Source organism: Canis lupus, chromosome 22 (assembly GCF_011100685.1).
Source record: "Canis lupus familiaris isolate Mischka breed German Shepherd chromosome 22, alternate assembly UU_Cfam_GSD_1.0, whole genome shotgun sequence".
NCBI lineage: Eukaryota > Metazoa > Chordata > Mammalia > Carnivora > Canidae > Canis > Canis lupus.
This window is the reverse complement of record NC_049243.1, coordinates 20,903,661-20,924,601: the sequence shown is the minus strand read 5'-3', so window position 1 is coordinate 20,924,601 and position 20,941 is coordinate 20,903,661. Positions and strand designations below refer to the sequence as shown.

Here is a 20,941-nt window from a genome sequence, read left to right as displayed (position 1 = left end):
AAAAACCATGAACATTAGCATATTTGCCTCAGTTCTGCTTGAACCTGAGTCCTGCAGGGGCAACAGTGATCAGCCAAGAAAGATAGTTGTACCCACAGGTTGTTACATTACAGAAGATGAACTCAGAGCATAAAGATTCTGAATCCTCTATAATGGCGAGTAAGAATATGTGTTATTTGTTCTGAAATAGACACTATATTTTCCAAGATTGTTCATCATACAAATATAACAGAAAGATAGTAAAACAAAACAAGCAAAACAGAAGTTTGTGTCTTTGTTCACAAGACATGCAGAAATGTAAGAGGCCCAAGTGTCTCCCCATAATAATCACCTATTGCTTTTACAACTCTTGGCTTCAGTTGAATTTTCTCATGTGTAAACTGCTATTGGGCATTCTGAATAATATGATCAACAGTGGTTGAGATCAAATCTGTTCTATATATCTCACAGAGAACTTAATTAATTAAGGCTATCTTCCACAGGACTCCAAGCACCAGAATTTCTCAAAGAAAAGTTCACCAGGAACCGTGTTTAGGCTCATTTCAGAGAAATCATCCTAGTCATGTAAGGGCCACATGACCTACTAGTAATGTTTAAATATTTGCAAATGTTTCATAATCACTTGTAAGTGTATGTCACAATCTTAGGAAGGAAATAAACTAATTCCTAGGATTGACTCCAGAGAAGAAGCAGTTCCAGAGGCCCAGAAAAAGAAAGTGTTGGTTACAACTGTTGGGGCCTTGAAAGCTGTACTTACATCTGCTAAGAGGCACAAGTCAAGAGTACGTCCAACACAACCTCACAAATGGTAAATTCTAGGGTTTCCAGCTCAATTGAATAATTGAGTTTAGTTCTTATTTTTGGAGGGATAGTTATTCTAAGCTGCCTAACTCACCCAAACCACCAACCAAATGGCATTCATTTTCCCATGAAAAGACAGAGAAACAGCCAAGAGGATGAGAGTGAGAAAAACATCCTGAGGCATTGACAGGTATTTTGTGGAGGACATACAGGATCCACGGCCATCCTTTTGTTTCTGATAGATGCTTCAAAAGTTAAAGAAAATACCATTCAGATTGTAACAGGCTTTTTTGGACTGCCAGAAAAGTCAAGTATTGTAAATATGCCCGCATAATCCCAAGGAATTATATTTAGTGCTCAGGCCTCTGAATTGTGTCAGGGATTATTACTTATCTCTGCTGGTAGAGATCTGATAACAATGCAGTCAGGACTGATGCAGCTGAAGCTTTTGACTTGTCAACTAACAGGACATCATCTATAGAGTGAGATGTTAATGACATCAGAGATAGAGGCACTCATGCTAAATTCTGACTGGCCCACTGGGGAGAAAATGCCAAAAAGATTTGTTTCACTAACACTTCTCTATGAAACTCTTCATTATCAAGATAATATGGGCAGCCTCGGTAGCTCAGCGGTTTAGCGCCAGGGTGTGATCCTGGAGACCGGGGATCGAGTCCCATGTCAGGCTCCTTGCATGGAGCCTGCTTCCCCCCCCCCCCCGTCATGAATAAATAAATAAAAGTCTTAAAAAATAATAATACTCTCCAGTACTCATGGTAGAATGAAGTTCAAACATGTAACCCATTAATTTCTATTATGCACTCAGATGTAGAAGCAACAATAGTATATCCTAAAGGATCTCCCATACCAGTTCATCTTAGTCACCCTTCCCCACTGTGAAATTTACCCAAACTTCAGCCACTGAATCTGGGCACCCATGGTACAAGGCAGGATTGTAACTTTGTTGCCTGCATCTAAAACAGACATGAAAGTTTTATTTCTTCTCCTCTCCAAATTTACTCAGAGTACATGGAGCAATATATATGGTTTTCAGTTCTGATTGTGGGCAATGTATCTTTGGTTTACCTCTAATCATCTTAAAGCAGGTTAGATATACATCAGGGTCGAGAGAGAGGAAGAGGTCAGGGTTGCAGAGAAGAGTAGTTCCTTACTATTCTCTCTTTATCAAGGTTTTTGAGTTACAGTAGCATCCCAATAAACAAAACAACACTCTAATAACAAAGCCTAACAAAGAAAATTTATTTGTAGGTCCAGCATCAGTATCATAAAACATGGGAAAATGATGGATTTGAAACAAATAGAAACTGACATGGTCCACTCTTTTGGCCATTCACCTTCCACATATATATTCTTGAAACCTGGATGTAGCCATTTCTCTTTCAAGTATAGATTATTTCACTTTCTTCTCAAAATATGGAGACAAAAAAGTCTCAGTAGTAATTGTATTCATCTCCAGTTACATTATTCAATTTCTGTCAAAGTATTATTTTTTAAAGATTTATTTATTTATTCATGGGAAACAAAGACTGAGTGAGAGAGGCAGAGGTGTAGGTAGAGGGAGAAGTAGGCTCCTTGCAGGGAGCCTGATGTGGGACTCGATCCCAGGTTCTGGGATCACGACCTGAGCCGAAAGCAGGCACCCAACCACTGAGCCACCCAGGCATCCCTGTCAAAGTATTATTGAACATGGATAACCAAATGTTCATTAGTACTTCATCAGAAATTTAGGAGAAATTGACAAGATTTAATTGTGGAAGCTAACAAAAATTATATGTAAAGTAAAAATGGAAAAAAGCAGAAGGAATAAAATTTTGTATATGCACGCACATACATATACACATTACAAGCAAGGAGAAAATATACAAAGCCCCTAAGGTCATCATCATTTTGAGGCCATAGTCTATAGCTATTACTTCTTTCTTCTACCATGCATTCCATATTTCCCTTGACATTGGTAAAATCTTCAAATGGTCTGAGTTCTTTACTTTGTAAAGTTACATAAATCTTCATTTTTGAATGGTCTGGCTTTAGAATTTCTGCCTTACTTTGGATTCTGTAGCTTCCTGCTGATTTTTCCTATGGTAATGGAAGTGCTAGGATGTGCCTCAAAGAATCCTCTGGTCTCCAGACATATTCTTCCCTGTGTTCATCATACAGCAGTAATCCAATTTTTCCTGGATAATCAAAATTAATTATTCTGACCAGTAGAGACATCCTTTTTTAGACATGTTTATTTAGTGGTGTAAGGACCTCAAAATGACTAGGTACTGATCTCATCTTCCAGTTCAATGGTATCATCCTTGTATTCATTAGTGGAAACATTGCCCAAGTGAGAACTAAGATTTCCAAACTATCAGAGGTAAAAGTCATTGGTATGGGAAGCAAAACCTTTCTGAATGGGTTATTAGGAATAATGGAAGATCTTCATATATTTCTATTCCTTAATTCTCAGACCCACACATTCAGACTGTGAGGAAGACTGCACCATATTGCAGTCCTTCGTTGAAAGCATATCCTTATTTGTGAGTCAAAGCCCCATCGATTCAGTGTTGTGTCCTGAGAGGTGTCATAACTGAGTCTGAATTAAGACATTCACTCAGATAGTTCTAATTAATGCGATTTGTATTAAGATCAATTAATTTAATGGATGTAACCTCATTGCTTTTCTTCCTTTTCTATAAAAGTAATTTCTTAACCAGAAACTATGTTCTGTATAGTATCATAATGATAGATAAGCACTTTGGATGTGCATGGATGGCAGTGCCAGCAGAACCATTACAGGCAAAGAAGGCAAAACCAAATCTAGAATATGCATCTATTCTAGTGAAGATAAATCTCTGTCTCTTAATAATGGAAGAGATCCAATGTAATCAGCCACTAGGTTGCTGGCTAGTTTTCTGGGTAATAGTTCCATATAATGGGCTCAATGTTGGACTCTGCTCTTGGTAGATCTGTAGCTGAACAGTAGTGGTAAGAGGTAAGTCTATGTTGTGAAAACCATTACTAGACTCCTTTCTACCAACATGGCCACTTTGTTTATGAGCCAATTCAACAAGCACTTAAGATATTTGGGGAAAAAGTATGACTCACATCCCAGAGCATATTATTTGTCTTTATGATTACTAAAATTCTCTGATTCAGTGGATGCTCTTTGGTGGGCATTCAAATATCTTTAAAGTCTGTGACTATTCTAAGAGATTCACCCACATATCTCTTCTCACATTCAAATGTGGCAGAGGTTGCCTTCAATCCAAAAAAGCTTACCATGTATTATGCTGCAAGGTACAGCAACTTTTCTTCACCTTAGAGGGAATGTCTTGGCATGTTTCAGACCACTGAACCCCCAAAAGGGTTCTTTTAGGTAACAAGGCTTCATTTAGGTAGCAAGCCCCTAAGATTTTGTTGTGTTTATCTCCTACCCTCTATTTCAAGGGCTGGGAACCTTTTTCTGTAAAGGACATATTAATAAATATTTTAAAATATGTGGTAGATATGACATCTGTCACAACTACTCCATTGTTTTAGTATAAAAATAACCAAAGACATTATGTAAACAAATGATTATAGTTTTGTTCCAATAAAACTTTATTTATAAAAGATTGAGTTTGTCAATCTCTCCTATAGTTGGAATATGTCATACTAAGATATTCAAGTACTTCCTACTCTCATTAGATCCAATCAAAATTATGCAATCAGTAATGAGCAGTGGAATGTGAAAAAAAATAAAATGATTTACAGACAACAATATGGCAGAGAACAGAATTGACATTTCCCTGAGACTGTTGTGAAGCAGCACTGTTGGCCCTATTAGGTAAGGGAAAATTGCATCTCATAATTTTTACATACTGATATGGGGAGGCCAGTATTAGCCAAACCAATAGCTGCATACCAAGTGCCAGGAGTGATGAATTGCCCAATAAAGATACTACATCAAAACAGCAGTTGCAACAAGAGTTAAAACCAGATTAAGTCTGAAATAATTCAGTTTTACTCATTCTCTGACTTACGTGTGGACCAAACAGATGACATACATTGAGTTTAGTAAATATTACAACCAATGATTTTTAAAATACATTTATCATGACATTAACACTTGCAGTTTCACCAAGGACACAGCAGTGCTTCTGTTTATCTGGTAGGGAGGGGCAGGAGGAAGAGTCTCATGGTAATAGAATGTGACTGTGAGAGGCTTGAGAAGAATGAACATGCTGTTGCAAGGCATCTCCCCAGGGTGGGGGGGGGGTGGGGGGAGGTGGGGACACATGTTGCAGGTTTTCAAGTATAGAAAGGTAACTTGCAGAGAAGAAATGAGAGGGCATGATGATACTGCCACTAGCAAGGAAGGCTGTGTAAACTAGGGTCCAAAATCATCAGTTTCATCTGAGTCCAAAGTTTCCATTCCAAGTTTCAGGGCCCCTTATTTTTCCTAACCTACACCCTACTTTGTCACATGGGAAACTTGTTGAGGCTGTGAATCCAGCTGATGTTGTATTTCTGCTGCACACAATTAAATAGTGGATTTCTTTTTAGCAATATTGGTTATGATGATACAAGAAATAACATCATTTTATGGCTATCACAGAAGTTCTTTAGTTTTCAGACTGGATTTAAACTGAGAGATAAGACTTGAGCTGGTCATTTTCTTTCTGTAAGCAGTGAATTCAAAGGGATGGATGTAACACCACAGTCAGACAGTGGTCTATAATAACCTCCATAACAGTCAAGTGGAGCAGCCTCTTGAGCTCTCAAGGTATCTGCTTCAGTTAGAATTTTATCATGATTGACCACATGTGATGACTTGACAAATGAGAAGCCATTGCATGCTATGCATTACCAGCTTCCCAGTAATAATTTACAAGGAGCACAACACTATATTAAAACCCAATTCAACCCATCATAGAGAGGCTGTCTGCCAGAATCATTCCCAGTGTCAACTCTATCAGTCAGATCCAATCACGGGTTGGAGAAAGCTCTTACTTTGAGAAAGGAATTTTTAATATAAAGAGTGTTCAATTAGACAAAGGTGGATGACTACATAAAGAGGTAAGGCAATACTCAAAGAGATTTAAAATTAGTGAATACAAACAAAAAGCTACTATCTGTAGAGTAAGGGAGAGTGGTGAGAAAAGAAACCCACCCAAAGACCGACTTAAATTTCTTTGAAGAGGATTAGAACAACTCAGAAGCCAATAGCCCTACTGATGTCTCAAAGCAAGTTGCCTGAGAGTGCAAGCTGGAGCTATGCTGTTGGAGTCACCCCCAGTTGTCGCAAGGTGTAGGATGGACATACCAGGTCTCAAGATGTGGTCACTAGATTGGGAGAGTTGATGGAGAGTACGGCCATGGCTGCCATGAATGGGGCTACTCGCTAAGGAAAGAGTTAATGCAGATAATAAGAAGCAGTTGTTAGGTAGGGAAGTCATTGTCTCAGTGGTGGTAGGAGCTTGCTCAAAGAAAGGGCCCACTGACTGAGAGACTGTGGCCTGAGGTTGTAGGCAGAAATGTTTTTTACATGGGGCCCTAGGGGTAGGTAGAAAAATGTCCCTTGAACTTGAATAAAATCTACCCATAAAAGCACCTTTGTGTCGGGAAAGTCTGTGAGGCCAACTAATATTGTTGGGGAAATCTAACTGAAAACAAAATCTCCTGCCACCCAAGAAAAGTAGAAGGGAAAAAGCAGAAGGGAAATAAAACCAGTTTTATTATTGAAAGAATATTAAGCCATAATGTGATGTGCATCACAGCATTTCCTAAAGAGATTGCAACAACACTAGAAAATCTTACCCTTGTATATAGCCCATTGATACATTATATTGTAAATATTTTTTTTTTTCAGAAAAAAATCCTTGATTAAGAGGACTCGACCCCACTATTTGTTAACTATAGCTTATTCTAAATCAGTTGTAATTGGAGTAGCCACTTGTTTTGCTAAATGCTTTTAAAAGAAAAAAAGTAATTTCTTGTATCTTTATGACAGGAGAAAGGTTAGGTTGCAACTTAGAACCAGGAAACTGGGAGATATGGCTGACGTCTTGGATTTCCAAAGGTGGCTCCCGGACGTTGACCTGATGGTTCCCAGTTTCCTGGGATACTCTCACCCTTTGAATACAATTTAAAGGGGCAAAGAAAAAATGTACAAGTCTTCAAAAATAAACATATTATAAAAGAGAAAGAGGATGGGAGTCTCTTTCCTTATTTTTAGCAAGGATAATTAAGCCTCATTTTTAATCTGAATTTATTCTTACAAGATGAGCATCAGTGGACCTCAGCAACCATACTTAACACAAGGAAAACTGGAAGCAGGACCAGAACTGGGAAAAGAAATGGCCTCCTACCTCTGTCTCCTTAGAGTGTCACTCTAGTGCTTTCTCTTGACAAAGCTGAACATTTTGGAGAGCTGTAGAGAAGAGATTTTTAGGAAGAGGATATTGCTCTAGACAAAGAAGTATTGATTAGGAGCTGAGAGACAATAAATTGATAACCTTGCCACATCTTACGCACACTTTGATTACTCTATTTTTATTTCTAAAATGACTAATCCCAGATATTATGTCATAAAAGCATATAGAAATATAAATTATTACTCTTTACAATGATAAAGTCCCCATGTGGGACCCCACTGTTGTGTGGTACCATCATTTATTCAATCCATTGATGGACAGTAAGTTGTATCCACAACGCACTATTTAAAATAGCAGACAATATTGCATTAAGATATACTTGCATATGTATATATTTGGATTTTTGCCAGTGTATTTTAGAATAGATTTCTCAAAATGAGATCTCAGTGTAAAAGGGGAAATGCATATGTAATTTGCCAAATCCCTTCCATAAGGTTGTACCATTTTGCTTTCCCAACAAAAATGTATGAGTTCTTGTTTTTCTGTAGCCTTGGCAACAAAGTATTTTTGCAAACTTTTGAATGTTTGCCAATCATATAGATAAGATATGGTGTATAAGCAAAGCTTTAATTTGCATTTGTATTTAGCTATATCATTTAATTCTCTCTTTTAGAGAGTTTATTCTTTTTACTCTTAATAAGTAAAAAAAATGAACTTAGAATTTGATTTTGGAATGCTGCCCTAAGCAGGCTTCTTTTATTCTCCTAGACATATGTATCTTTATTTTAATATTGATTTAAGCACAACAAATCATTTATTAATTAGTAAGATATATTTCAGAAACATGCATTGTTTCTGGAAACATGGTTATTAGATAAAGAATTAATATAGAAACAATCTATTAATAGATTTAAAGGGATTGGCAAAGTAAGCTGAGAACACTATAAAAATAGATAAATACTGAAAAAGCTACATGAGACATGTAGAAAAACAAAAACTAATATCTGTGAATCTTGGGGGAAAAAATGTTAAGTTCAAATGAGAAGTCAGAGGAGATACAATAACATTGCTGATTAGATCTGTCTTAAGGTAAGATGCATTACTGGACCCACAAAAAGTAAGAGAGGACAGGATACAAATCCTTCTTCAAAATAACTTGTTACAATAAGTTTCAAAAGTTATATTTAGATATAGAAATACAAATTAAGAACTATTTTCATAAGGAAAAAACGAACACAACAAAACAAAACTCCATTTTAAGCTTTTAAATCTTAATGCCACCCAATCACAACCAAACTTTTAGGACTAGATTTTTTTTTTTTCATGATTAATTTAGATCTGTTTCTTCTTTACTTCCCCACAAAAGATTACTGTTTTTAAAACTTACTTTTATTAGAGAATTTATACTCTATTTGATTTTTAGAAATAACTGTTTTGACTGCAAATATTCACTATATCATTATAATGGCAAACTCATGGAAATCAAATCTAATTTATCTGAGCTTATATTTGTTCACGTAACTACCATACTGATATGGACAATAGCCGGTCCCACTTTTACTGATATGGACAATAGTCGGTCCCACTTTTGTTGGAAGAAAATGTATAGAATGTATAGGAGTGAAGTAGTATGCATTAAGGCAAATGATGGATAAGAGAAGTATTTACAAATTCAACACCAAAAAAAAAAAAAAAAACCAAACAAATAAAAGACAATTTAGTAAGAATTAATAAGAGCTGATATACTTCAGCTGGTGGTTCCTTATCACTTTTTTATACGTGCCTGACTCTCAAACAATATCTCTGAAAGTATTGTAACTCTTACAAATTCATTCACCTCTGTCTCAGCAGAATAATTTCATTAATACATAAAGTTAGAAAATAGTGCCCCTTGTTTTTATAAATAAATGAATTTTAAATACTTATGTGCCTTGGGTTATCTTCTCAAACAAAATTTTAATTTTCATTTGACTTAAACATAATTTTTTGCAATGAGTTTCAGAAACATCAACTTCATATATACAGAAAAAGAAAATGTAACCTGATTTCTTCATGTGAAAAAGGTTGGTTTTTTATTTAAAACAAACAATATGAATTGTCAGTATAATTTGATGGCTTCTTAGAAAAGTAGATGTAATCTCAGACTTAAGTTATATAAGAATAGGATATAGATCTAGTGAAAAGATAGCCTCATTTATAGTTTGATGGTTAGAATTTATCTAGAGATGATATAGAAAAGCCCGCATGCAGTCTCATTATAATTCCACAGGCAAAAAGTTCACTAACAATGTTAATTTGAGATGGTGAAGAGATGAAAATACTGCTTGTGACCTTCAAGTACTCACTCTAAATCAGATATCAGTAAATATAGACAGGTCTCAGAGATTATACCAGATGTAAAAAGTTATAACAATTTATAAATAGTGATGAAATGAATAAGGATTTGCACCTAAAACTTGACAAATGGGAGATTTATTATTATCTCAAATGATATTAGAAAAAATGATATCTGCTCAATATAACCTTTTTTCAAATATTTAAAACAATATTAAAATTAAGATTGACAATCTTTGTGGTAGACTGTGGTTAAATGAGAGTGGATTGGCCATCCTATCTGTTCATTCTCACTGTTAGCCACCAAAGGGATGGTCATTTGCTTGAGGTGAAAGATATAAGAAGCTATAAGGCACAATTGCTGTTCCCCAGTTTACATCAATCTATTTTTATTGAAATAATTTTAGTACTTTTTTCAGTAAGTTAACCAGATAACTTTCATTGTTTCTTTGTTTTTCATTGTTTCTTTTTAAGAATACTCCTTCTCCAACACACATACACAAATGCATACACATGCACACACACATGCACACACATGGACACAGGCATAGAGCAATGAGTTTGAAATTGTTAACTTTTTGACAGTTAGCATGTATTTCACCTGAATAGCATAAGTTTAGATCGGATTTCCGTTGTAGAGTTTGTCTGATTTGTAAGCATTTTTATTTTCCTTGTTTTTACTTTGTTCTTTTTAAGAGTATGTCAAATTTCATATATACAGATTTTATCCATGTTCAAACTCTACTGGTATGGCTAAGACATACTAAATTCTTTTATCACTTTACAAATTCTGTTGTGTGTTTGTTTTTCTATTTGTAGTTTATCTGGGGAGATACAGATAACATTTATGATCTTTACTTGCTCATACGAGAATTGCCGCTGTTAAAATACCCTGAAAACAGCATTTCAAATTAAGCCAAAAATGATTTGCCCCATGCTGTTGTCATCTTGCGTGAGACTTAAACAAGAAACAACTGTGAAATAAAAGCTACTAGTAATGCCCAGAAAACTGAAGTGAAACATAAAGAAACTCAACCATGACTGGATAGTACATTTTCTTTCCCCATGCTTCTACTAAATGAAAAGAAGATGATAATGTGTGACATAAAGTTGTGAGAGATCACAAAACAACAGATTTTAATTCTAAATATAGTAAGAATTTATAAAATGGATCATTTCTCTAGTCGTTTGGTCTTCATAATTGAACAATGATGCACTAATGGTGTATTAAATGGTGATCCATTAAGTGTGATATTCTTTAAAATGAAAAGAAACGCTTCCTGAAAAATTGAATTTTTTATAACATGAGAGTCCATATTAGAAGAATTATTTCATATTGGATTATTTCTATTAAAATCACTGTATATTTATTATTGGGCCAAGAACACCAGTTTTTAGAGCAATATTTTTCCAAGTCTTTGACTGCTGTAGGGGCCATTTTCTTGACAAGTTTTGCTCTATTTCCCAGGTTTTAAAACTCCAGACCCTGGGGTCATGTGAATGCAGTACCTGATGGAGTAGAAAGAAACAACATACTTCAAATTGACTACACTTCAACTCAGTGTTCTCTTAAGTTACATGAAGCACGATGAAAATCGTTAATGTATGTGAGATCATTAGTTCCATTCCCAACATTATCCTTTTTAAAAGAATCAAACACGATTCATAATTAAAATGATAGCCATCAATGAAGATGTCATTTAGAAGGATGATTATTAGCCATTAAAAAGTGAAAAGATCTATTTATTGCCACATATGAGCTCCTGTGTGGGCATCTTGGAAATTGCAATAGTATTTGAAGCCATGTTTCAACTCAGAATTCATGTATCAATAACCATGTGCTATAAAAGCAATTCAGAATAGTTCTATAAAAATCAATTTACAGTTAAATTTATATTTAATATTCACTATGTGATTTTCTCTTATGAAGTTCTTATGAAATCTTACTCCAGTTGCAATTTGTTTAATGGAGAGTGAGGCACACATATTTCTGTTTGTACTATTAGCTTATTATTAGGTGAACCATAAATTTTTAAACTTGTGACCCCAATATCTAACATTTTGCTATATGATGGACTAAAAATAAATGAGCATTTTATGGATTTTTTTGTTTTTAAACATTTCTTAGCATGTGAATGATTTAAAAATTAATTTAGGCTTTTTAAAAATAATTAATATAATGTAATATAGGAACTATATTTTAAAAGCTCGTCACGTGTTATTACACTATTCCATCAATTGCATTTTTTGTGCATACATAATATTGAATTTGAGCCTCATAAAAACTTTATTAAGTTAGTACTATATGTTTAGAGAGGAGACACACCAAAGAAAACTTGCCTGAGATCCAAATGTTGGTAAATGACAAAGTCAGAATTCTAAAGCAGACTTGTCTGGTTCCAAATGCTTTATTCCTTGCACTATGAGAGAGTATTTATTATTTAAAGCTGGCTCTGGAATCTTTTATAACATTTAGTCGATTTAGTCTAAATCAGCAGGGTAATATGTAAAACACATAACAAGAAGGGTCAGGGATCCCTGGGTGGTTCAGCAGTTTAGCGTCTGCCTTCTGACCAGGGCGTGATCCTGGAGTCCCGGGATGGAGTCCCACATCGGGCTCCCTACATGGGGCCTGCTTCTCCCTCTGCCTGTATCTCTGCCTCTCTCTGTCTCTCATGATTGAATAAATAAAATCTAAAAAAAAAAAAAAAAAAAAAAAAGAGAGAGAGAGAGAGAGAGAGAGAGAGGAGTATTTAGTCTAACTGAAGTAGAAGGGGAGAAAGTTTTGGCAAAGTCTCTATACTTAAACCACAATAATCTCATAGTTTTCAGTCTTAAAACTTTCCTTTTATTTATGTGTTTGGTTTTCTTTTTATTCTGATTCTACAAATATAGATTCCTAGAGCTCTGTTTCCAAATATTTTTACAAATTAATTGAAATCAGTAAGTTAATAATTTTAATATATCTATGTGTTAATGTCTGTGCCAACCCATATACTTTTTTCTAAGACAAGTAAAAATGTTATTGTATTTCCGAGGTTGGAAGCATTTTTTTTTTTTGTGATGATATCAGCTGATCTACATCTGATATTTATAACAGATATGCACGGTAAAGATCGGTTCAATAAAGAAAGGGTTAGGACGTGAGAAATAAATGAAAGACATTGATAATCAATCATGGAGTTCTTTCCTACTTAGCATGGACAAGACCTCAAAAATCCTCAAGAAGTACTCCAGGCAGCCACTACCAATTGATCAGAGTTGGCATATGAGTTGAAAACCTATTTACCATCTTTGCCCTCAATTCCATTCTTAACACAGTTGCCAAACCTGTCTTTCTAACATTCCATTCCCCTACTAAAATCCATCGTTGACTTGACATTGCCTTTAAGATGAAGTATGAGCTCTTGAATATAGCAGAGAATGCTAACACAGCTTCTGCCTATCTCTTCAGCCTCAATGCTATTCTAGTCCCCAAAATACATGTCAACACAGACATATGTGTATACCTTCTCCCTCTCTCACTCTCTCTCTCTCTCTCTCTCACACACACACACACACACACAAATACACTCCCCAGTAGACACACACATACTTTAACGTACATTTATAGACAAACACACAGACACACATCTGTACTTAATTAAAATGATAATAATTTATAAAACTCCTCCAAATCTTTCAAAAGTTGTATATATTGTCTCTATTTCACTCCGCATTATCCTTCATGCTTTTTTTTTAAGATTTTATTTATTTGACAGAGAGACAGCACAAGCTGTGGGAGCGATGGGCAGAGGGAGAGGGGAAGGAAGAAGCAGACAACAATCAGAGCTTGAAGCCCAATGTGGGGCTCCATCCAGGACCCTGAGGTTATGACCTAAGCCAAACTGACACTTAACCCTAATGAGCCACTCAGCATCCCATTTTTCACGCTTTTTGGATTACATATTCCCTACTTAGTCTTTTTGACAAATCTCTTCTTTGATTAGCTTGACTGAGATTTGTGTCCAAAAAGCCTCTTCTATATTACTTTTTAGAAAACCATTAGCACATACTATGTGCTAATGTCATCATATTGACTAGATTTCATTTATTAATATTGGCTTAATTATCTCTATATATAGATTAAACATATGTGAAAGTAAATATGGGATAATTGATTACTTGTTTTCTGATGCATACGATGTATACACTATGTAGTAAGCATTCAACACATTATTTGTTGTATTAATTGAACACGTATTTTTCAGTATTTTATGATATATATACTAATACATCTTTATCACATTATATGTGTTATTGTTAAAAGTGTTTTGTATGTACTAATTCACTTAACCCTCACCACAGCCTTTGAATTAAAGACTACATTCCAACTATAGAGATGAGAAACTTAATGTCTTTATTCAATTTTCCCCAAAGGAGACTAGGATGAGGATTATTAAGCAAATGATTTATCTAGAAAGTGTTCCCAGGAGAAACCAGAAAGAAATGGAGGAAGCAGGTTGGGAAGGTAAAGAAACCAAGAAAGGTGTAATTTCTGGCTAAGCATGGCCTTATCCCAGAAGAAAGTTCTAGAATATAAATTAGGCCTTATATATTGTCCTGAAGGCAAATGAGCTGAATTTTCACCCTACTGCACCAGGTTAGTCCTCAGCTAACAATACCCCAGGTGGGTATAACCTTCCAGGCACATCCTATCTCTCAAACTACAGTTAAAGTTGTTTCTTCATCTTTTACTTTATCTTCATGTTTTCTTTATCTTCTTATCATTATTAGTAATTACAACATTGTTAGTTCAAACCAAGAATTAAATGGCATAGAATGAGATAGTACAAAGCACTGAGCAATGTAGCCCATAATATGTATTCCATTTACAGAAACCAAGTCTAATTATTTCATTTTTCTACCTCAAAGTTTGTGGGTTTGGAGATTCAAGGCTTGAAAAGGCACATGTTAATGATTAGCTTGTTTGAATGATTATAAGGGATCAGAACATACGATTGTTCCTTTTATAGTGCCCATTTCTTTGCCTTTGTAGAAAGAGAAGAACAAAATACACAATGTTAAGAATCCTAAAAATAATGGTATCATGAATAAAAGACTTTAATTTGCAGAAAAATAAGAATGTTCCCCTGCTGAAAATGACTCATTTATAATAATCTAAGTTTCAGGAATATATTAGCTGTCTCAGAACCGTTAAGAAATGTTTAATGCAATATTGCTTTTCATGTATTAAATTGTTTTTACTTTGTTTTTCTTTTTTGGTGACTAACTGTGGAAAAGAAATTAAATATCTTATACTATTCAATGGCTACTACTTCACACAGAATGGACAATACAGAAATGTTTGCTAATGGTATATTGAAAGCAATTTTTGCATTAAACATTTAAGTTTTATACTCATTATCAATGAGACATACAAACAATTAACAAGGCACACACTACACAACAAAGCCAACTCTGTCAAATGGGAATTAGTAAGAAAATTCAATAGATAATAATATTGAGTATGACAGGCTGCAAATTAAGGTGACAAGAGGTAAGGAATGACTTTCTGTAGAGATAACCTAAATCATGACCCAAAGGAATGGAAGGAGTTGATCACCAAAGAGCCAGGAGATGCGTTTTTAGGCATAAGGGAAATCAAATGAAAAGTACCTGAAATAGGAAAGAAGATAGTATGATATAGAGTCAGTCAGAGAACCAATGATGGGGACATAATGAGCTGGGGAGAGAGTGAAGTAACATTAGAGGTGCAGAAGAAGGCCAGACAAGAATTGGCCCTATTGTCCACTTTATTCTAAGTTAATGAGAACTAAGTGGTTACTGATCAAGAGCTTTAGAGAGCATAATGGAAGTTGTGAGAAGGACCATGGAACATGAGAGTATACAATTCAGAATACTGAAATGAAAATAGAAGGCTAATTGACAAAAAGCAAAAAAAAAAAAAAAAAAAAAAATCTTTTTTAAACCAAGGGAATTTAGTTCTAGAAAGATGGTATCATATACATAAATCACATGGTATCATGGCCACACATTCTATCTTTCACTACTGCAAGCTAGTGGGGGTATGATGTAGTGATATATGCTCTGATTTTTCCTAGAATGTTGAAACAAACACACACTCCCCTTCTCTGATTCACAGAACAATTCTAAATCTCCCTATAGGTATTAGCATGACGAAGAAGCCCTCTTTCATAAATAAGAAGCCTTTCCTTATTTGGGTACCTCTTCCAGTTACACAGTTACCATAGCAAATTTGTGCTAAAATCAAGATCCTTACTCACAATATTTTGACTTTGTCAATCTCTCTAATCCATTTACCTCACCATTGTTCTGTCTTCTCACATCCTGTCTTCACTTCTTTCTATAACTCACTTAAATTTTATAATCCATCATCAATAGTGTTAAATCCTTTCTATTTAACTTATTCCCCTGACACTTAATCACAATCTTTGCTTAATTGTTTAATTTCCTTGACTCTATGATTCTTGGCCTCAAGGATATTGCCTATGTATATGATGGTTATTTACTTAGCACTAAGAAGGCACTAACTGTATTTATACTTATATCTTTCTATTAATGTTATAACTGAGTCTAAAGATTTATTGATATAGCCAACTTGCCCAGTAAAAAATATTAAATCAATAAGAAGCAGAGTATTATAATAAGAGACAATAATTTAAGAACACATTCTGGGACCAAAAAAAAAAAAAAAAAAAGATATACACATATCTATCTTCTAAGTTCCAGGCACAAAAAAAATAAGAAGAGTGGAAAAACAAATTATAAAATAGTAAATAGGCAAATAATACATACATTACTAATATTCCCATTTAGCACTGTAGCTATAAAACCAAAGTAGCAAATAATTCAATTTCAAATTAGTGATAGTATATTTTTATTATATTCTTTATTAATTCCTTTAGGAATAAAGATTCTGTTGGAACAAAAATTAACATCTTGTTATAACAGCACATACACTAACACTGGAACTAGACAGAGAAGATTTGTAAGGGCCTTGAACAAGGATGACACACAAATCCAAGAAGTGTTTCATATTAAAAAAATAACATAAGAAATGTCAATTAAACTTTTATATTAATTTAATCAGATTTGGGGGTGCATTTTATTTTGTAGCCAAGGCTACAATGATTTTAAAATATCATTGGTATAATTGATCCATTTTTTATGTGTAACTTCACAGTGAAAAAATAGTATTCTAAATTTCGAGACAGAACAATGAAATTCAGTCTCTCAAATGACCAATGAATTTAGGCTGAGGATTTGATTATCTTATTATTTTGGTCTCATAAAGTATATATGTTGATATATTGTATACATATATATATACACATAAAATTAAGTAATATATATTATTACTAAGTAATTTATTTGTGTTTGAATCTTATTCTTTTCTAAAATCCCCTCTGGGACAACTGAAGACCAGCTTTATCAACACTGAACAGATTCTTAGATAATATGTTTAAAACTTGTTGCAGTATTTACAAATAAAAATATTGCTTTAGTATATGTGTCATGGGTAATGAATGAATATACCCACTTTCTATGTTTTAGCAAAAGCAATGCATTACAGTTAAAGAGAACCATAATTTCCGGGAGCCATAACATGCCATTTTCTCTCTCTTTTGTTATTTAAAATAATTTACAGAAGCCAGAGCTGAGGTTTAGTAAGACATTTCATAACCCAATGTATTCATAATTCATTGCTGTGTAACAAATTAGCCCAAAACTTAGCAGCTGCAAGCACAGACCACCTATTATCTTACTGTTTCTGTAGGGCAACAATTTGGGAACAATGTAGTTGAATGAATTTAACTAAGGGTATTTCACAAAACTGCAATCAAGATGTTATCGAGACTGCATTGATTTTAGGCTCATATGGAGGAGGAGCTGCTTCTAAGCACACTCACATGGCTGTTGGCTTAAGACAACAGGTTCTTGCCATGTGGTCAGTTCCACGGGAATACAGACACTGTGACAACCTTTCTTTCTCCAAAGCAGAGTAAGAGATAGAGACAACTAAAGTGAGAGCAGGAGAGAAACAAAAAAGGATTCCCAAGATGGAAGTTTCTTTTAAAAACCTGATGCCAGATATGACATCCCATTACTTCTGCCATATTTTGTTTATTAGAAGCAAGTACAAACTTACAGCCCACATTTAGTGAAGGAAATTACATCAGAGCATGAATGAAGAGAGAGAGTTCTTTGGAGGTCATCCTAGAGCCTGCCTACCAGAGTCTTCCATTAGGTCTCCAATGAGTCATTTATTTCTACTATGTAAAATGTACTCTATCTCCTCCAAATTACCTGGAGTCTCATCCTTATAGCATTAATTCAAAGTCCATAAGCACAGCATCTAAATCAAGACTAGGTATAAATAAGGCAATCCAAATGTAGTTGCTTAAGTACAGCCCCTCAAGTCCAACTTCTCCAAATCTATAGATCTGAGAAAGTAAAAGAGATAAGCAACCTGCCTCCATTTCCTCCACCAAAACACCCAACATATATAATACTGGGATAGTCATAAGGTGGTCACTACAGGTATTCTAGTAAAAAAAAAAGAAAGAAGAAAAGAAGAAAGAAAGAAAGAAAGAAAGAAAGAAAGAAAGAAAGAAAGAAAGAAAGAAAGAAAGAAAGAAAAAGAGAGAAAGAAACATTGGGAAGACAAAGGGAGAAACTAGTTCATAGAAATTGTAACATCCAATCAGACAAATATAGGCAGCTCTTAGAGTAGGTTTCAGGCCAGGGAATAATTTTTTATGAATTTCAATTCAGCCCTCAAGGTTCTGGGTAACATCCTCTTAGTCATGTTTCCTTTTTTCTTTTCTTATTTTCATGAAACATAACACACATCTGCAACTGATAGACTAGGCAGTTAACTAGATGTGAGCAGGGAACATGGTTTTTGTGACTGTTAAGAAGTTTCAAACAGCTGGGAGACAATGTGGGGAATATGCATGCACTCTCTCTTATGACTGTGGCCCTACAGTAATCTATACTTCGAAGTTCTGACCCCCATGGTGGAGGATGGCTGCCATGACCATTCCAAAAAGCACTGTATAGGGCCGAAAACTTCCTTTACCAACCAGTAGGAAGAGTCCCTAAAATGATTGGAGGCAACCTTAGTCAGAGACTATACCCCGACTATAACCCATAACCTATTCAAACATAAAAAGAAAAGATGACCCAGGCCCCCATGTCATCGTCACCTCTAGGCCTGCCCACTCTCCAACCTCCAGAGTGTACTTTTGCTTTACCAGCTATACATGCTTCCTTGCTTGCTTGCTTAAGAGTTTGGTTCTGAATTCTTTCTTGGTTGATCTCAAGAATTGAAGCCAGGGAATGGGATTAGCCAAGGACAGAACTGATAGATCTCTCAGAGTCCTTCTTGCTAGTAGGATTCCAGGGATCCAAAGTTCTCTCTTAATTTTATACAATCTCTGACTCTCAATCCAAGCAGATGATGTTTTTGTCTCTCAAATACCAAATCGGTGTCTTAACCTTATACCAACAAAAAAAGAGGAGCAAACAAAACCTGAAGATAGCAGACCTAATAAAATAATAGGCTCTTCACTTGAAATGTATGTAGTGTGATTGTGAATATTTCAATAAAGCTGTTATGTAAAAATTTTCAATCAGATATAATTTACGTTTTAAAAAACAAAAGTAACTTCAACATGTTAAGGATAGAAATTTTCACTTTAATCCTCTTTTCTAATTTAGAAAATAAACCTTTAAAAGTTTTCAGAAATATTAGCCAAGAGCAAGTAAAAGGATGTATCTGTAAGGATAGATAGGTGATGGTGAAAGGTCTCCATGTTGGCTGACATAAAATCATGTCTAGTATTTGTCACCATAATACAATATCCAGATATTTGGACAAAAATGAACCTACTTTCTGCAGCCTAATACTCTTTTTCTTCCCCTGGGCCTCACATTGATTGGTCCACAAAAGTAGTTCATCTGTGAATGAATGTTTGGATTGCAAAGGGGTAATAGTAAGAAAATGATGATACTTACCTTGTATGCTTAATTTTATGTGTTAACTTGACTGGATTAAGGGATGTCCAAATTGGGACTCCTGGGTGGCTCAGCGGTTGAGTGTCTGCTTTTGGCATGAGGTGTGATCTCGAAGTCCAGGATCAAGTCCCGTATTGGGCTACTTGTAGGGAGCCTGCTTCTCCCTCTGCCTATGTCTCTTCCACTCTCTGTGTGTCTTTCATGAGTAAATAAATAAAGTCTTAAAAAAAAAGAGTAGCCAGTAAAACATTACTTCTGGGTGTGTCTGTGAAAACGTTTGTGAAAAAGATAAGCATTTGTACTAGTAGACTGAGTGAAGAAGGTCTTTCTTTACCAATATAAGCATCTCCAGTCCACTGGAGGCTGAAAAAAAAGGCAGAAGGGGAGGAAGAACAAAATCTTTCTTCTGTCTCTTTCCACCTGAGCTAGAATGTCCATCTTCTCTTCCGCCAGAGCTGGAATACTAAAAATTAAATAAAACAGGATAAGAAAAATTGAAATTTTGCTCTAGTTGTATAAAGCAAACATAGATAATAATCACTTGTTTGAAGAGCTTATTTATTTCTAATGACTCTGTAATATATTTAGAGCTATGAATATCTATCAATATGTGTCAGGTTTTAAGTTATAGTTGAATAAAAAAGCATACTTTGCTCATTTTACCAAGTTTGCTAGTCAGTTTGCCAAGATTTTCCATCCACAATTGAAAAACTTAGAGAAAACATTGTTTTCAGTCTTATATTTTTTAACAGAGGGCAAAATGTGAGTTGAACTGCATATTTTTCCATTAACATTAGTTCACTTCTCTGTTAATTCAGAGTTTTCAATAAAATGTCCTACCTTTTAAAATATGCATTGTTTTATTGTATTGTTTTGTTCCAGATAAGCTACTATTCAAAGCATATCCTATTAAGTCTAATTCTTTGTAACTTGGGTTGCCTTTCATATGAAAGAGCTCATTCATCCTCCAAGAAATGACAGTACTTACTGCATGTTAAGCATTGTGTTAGCTTCAACCAGCTGATGGAAAAGACAAAGGTACTGCCCTGAGGTGAAAGACCTTACCATGTAATGTGCCTCATCTTTAAAACCTTTTTTTCTTTGAAAGAACTCAAAGTGCTTTATTCCAATTTTGTATCATGGTTGGATTTTTGACTGACAGTTTAGAGAAGGTCCTAGAGCCATTATTAATAATAAAATAGTTTTGTCTTTTTTCAGTTCTTATCAGGTCCTAGTCACCAAGGCTAAATACGTTTACTTTTTATGACAAAAGCATCATGTTCATAATGGCAGTATGAGTCAGGCGCTACTTTTTAATCACCATTTTAAAGATGTTTTCCAACATCCATAACTGTGAGAGAATAAATTTTTGTCATTTGGAAAAATAAATAAATAAAATA

The 20,941-nt window shown here is 34.7% G+C and overlaps 1 long non-coding RNA gene and 1 other non-coding gene across 2 annotated transcripts in view; one reads left to right on the top strand and one right to left on the bottom strand.

Moving 5' to 3' along the window:
- Positions 1-20,941, bottom strand: part of LOC111091776 — a 140,413-nt gene that overhangs the window by 118,745 nt on the left and 727 nt on the right. The window contains exon 2 of the long non-coding RNA XR_005376020.1: positions 19,542-20,004. This is a non-coding gene — a long non-coding RNA (uncharacterized LOC111091776). The remainder of the gene's footprint in view (positions 1-19,541; positions 20,005-20,941) is intronic.
- On the top strand, positions 16,461-16,563 carry LOC119865287. Its single transcript, XR_005376662.1, has one exon. It is a non-coding gene; the product is annotated as a U6 spliceosomal RNA (small nuclear RNA).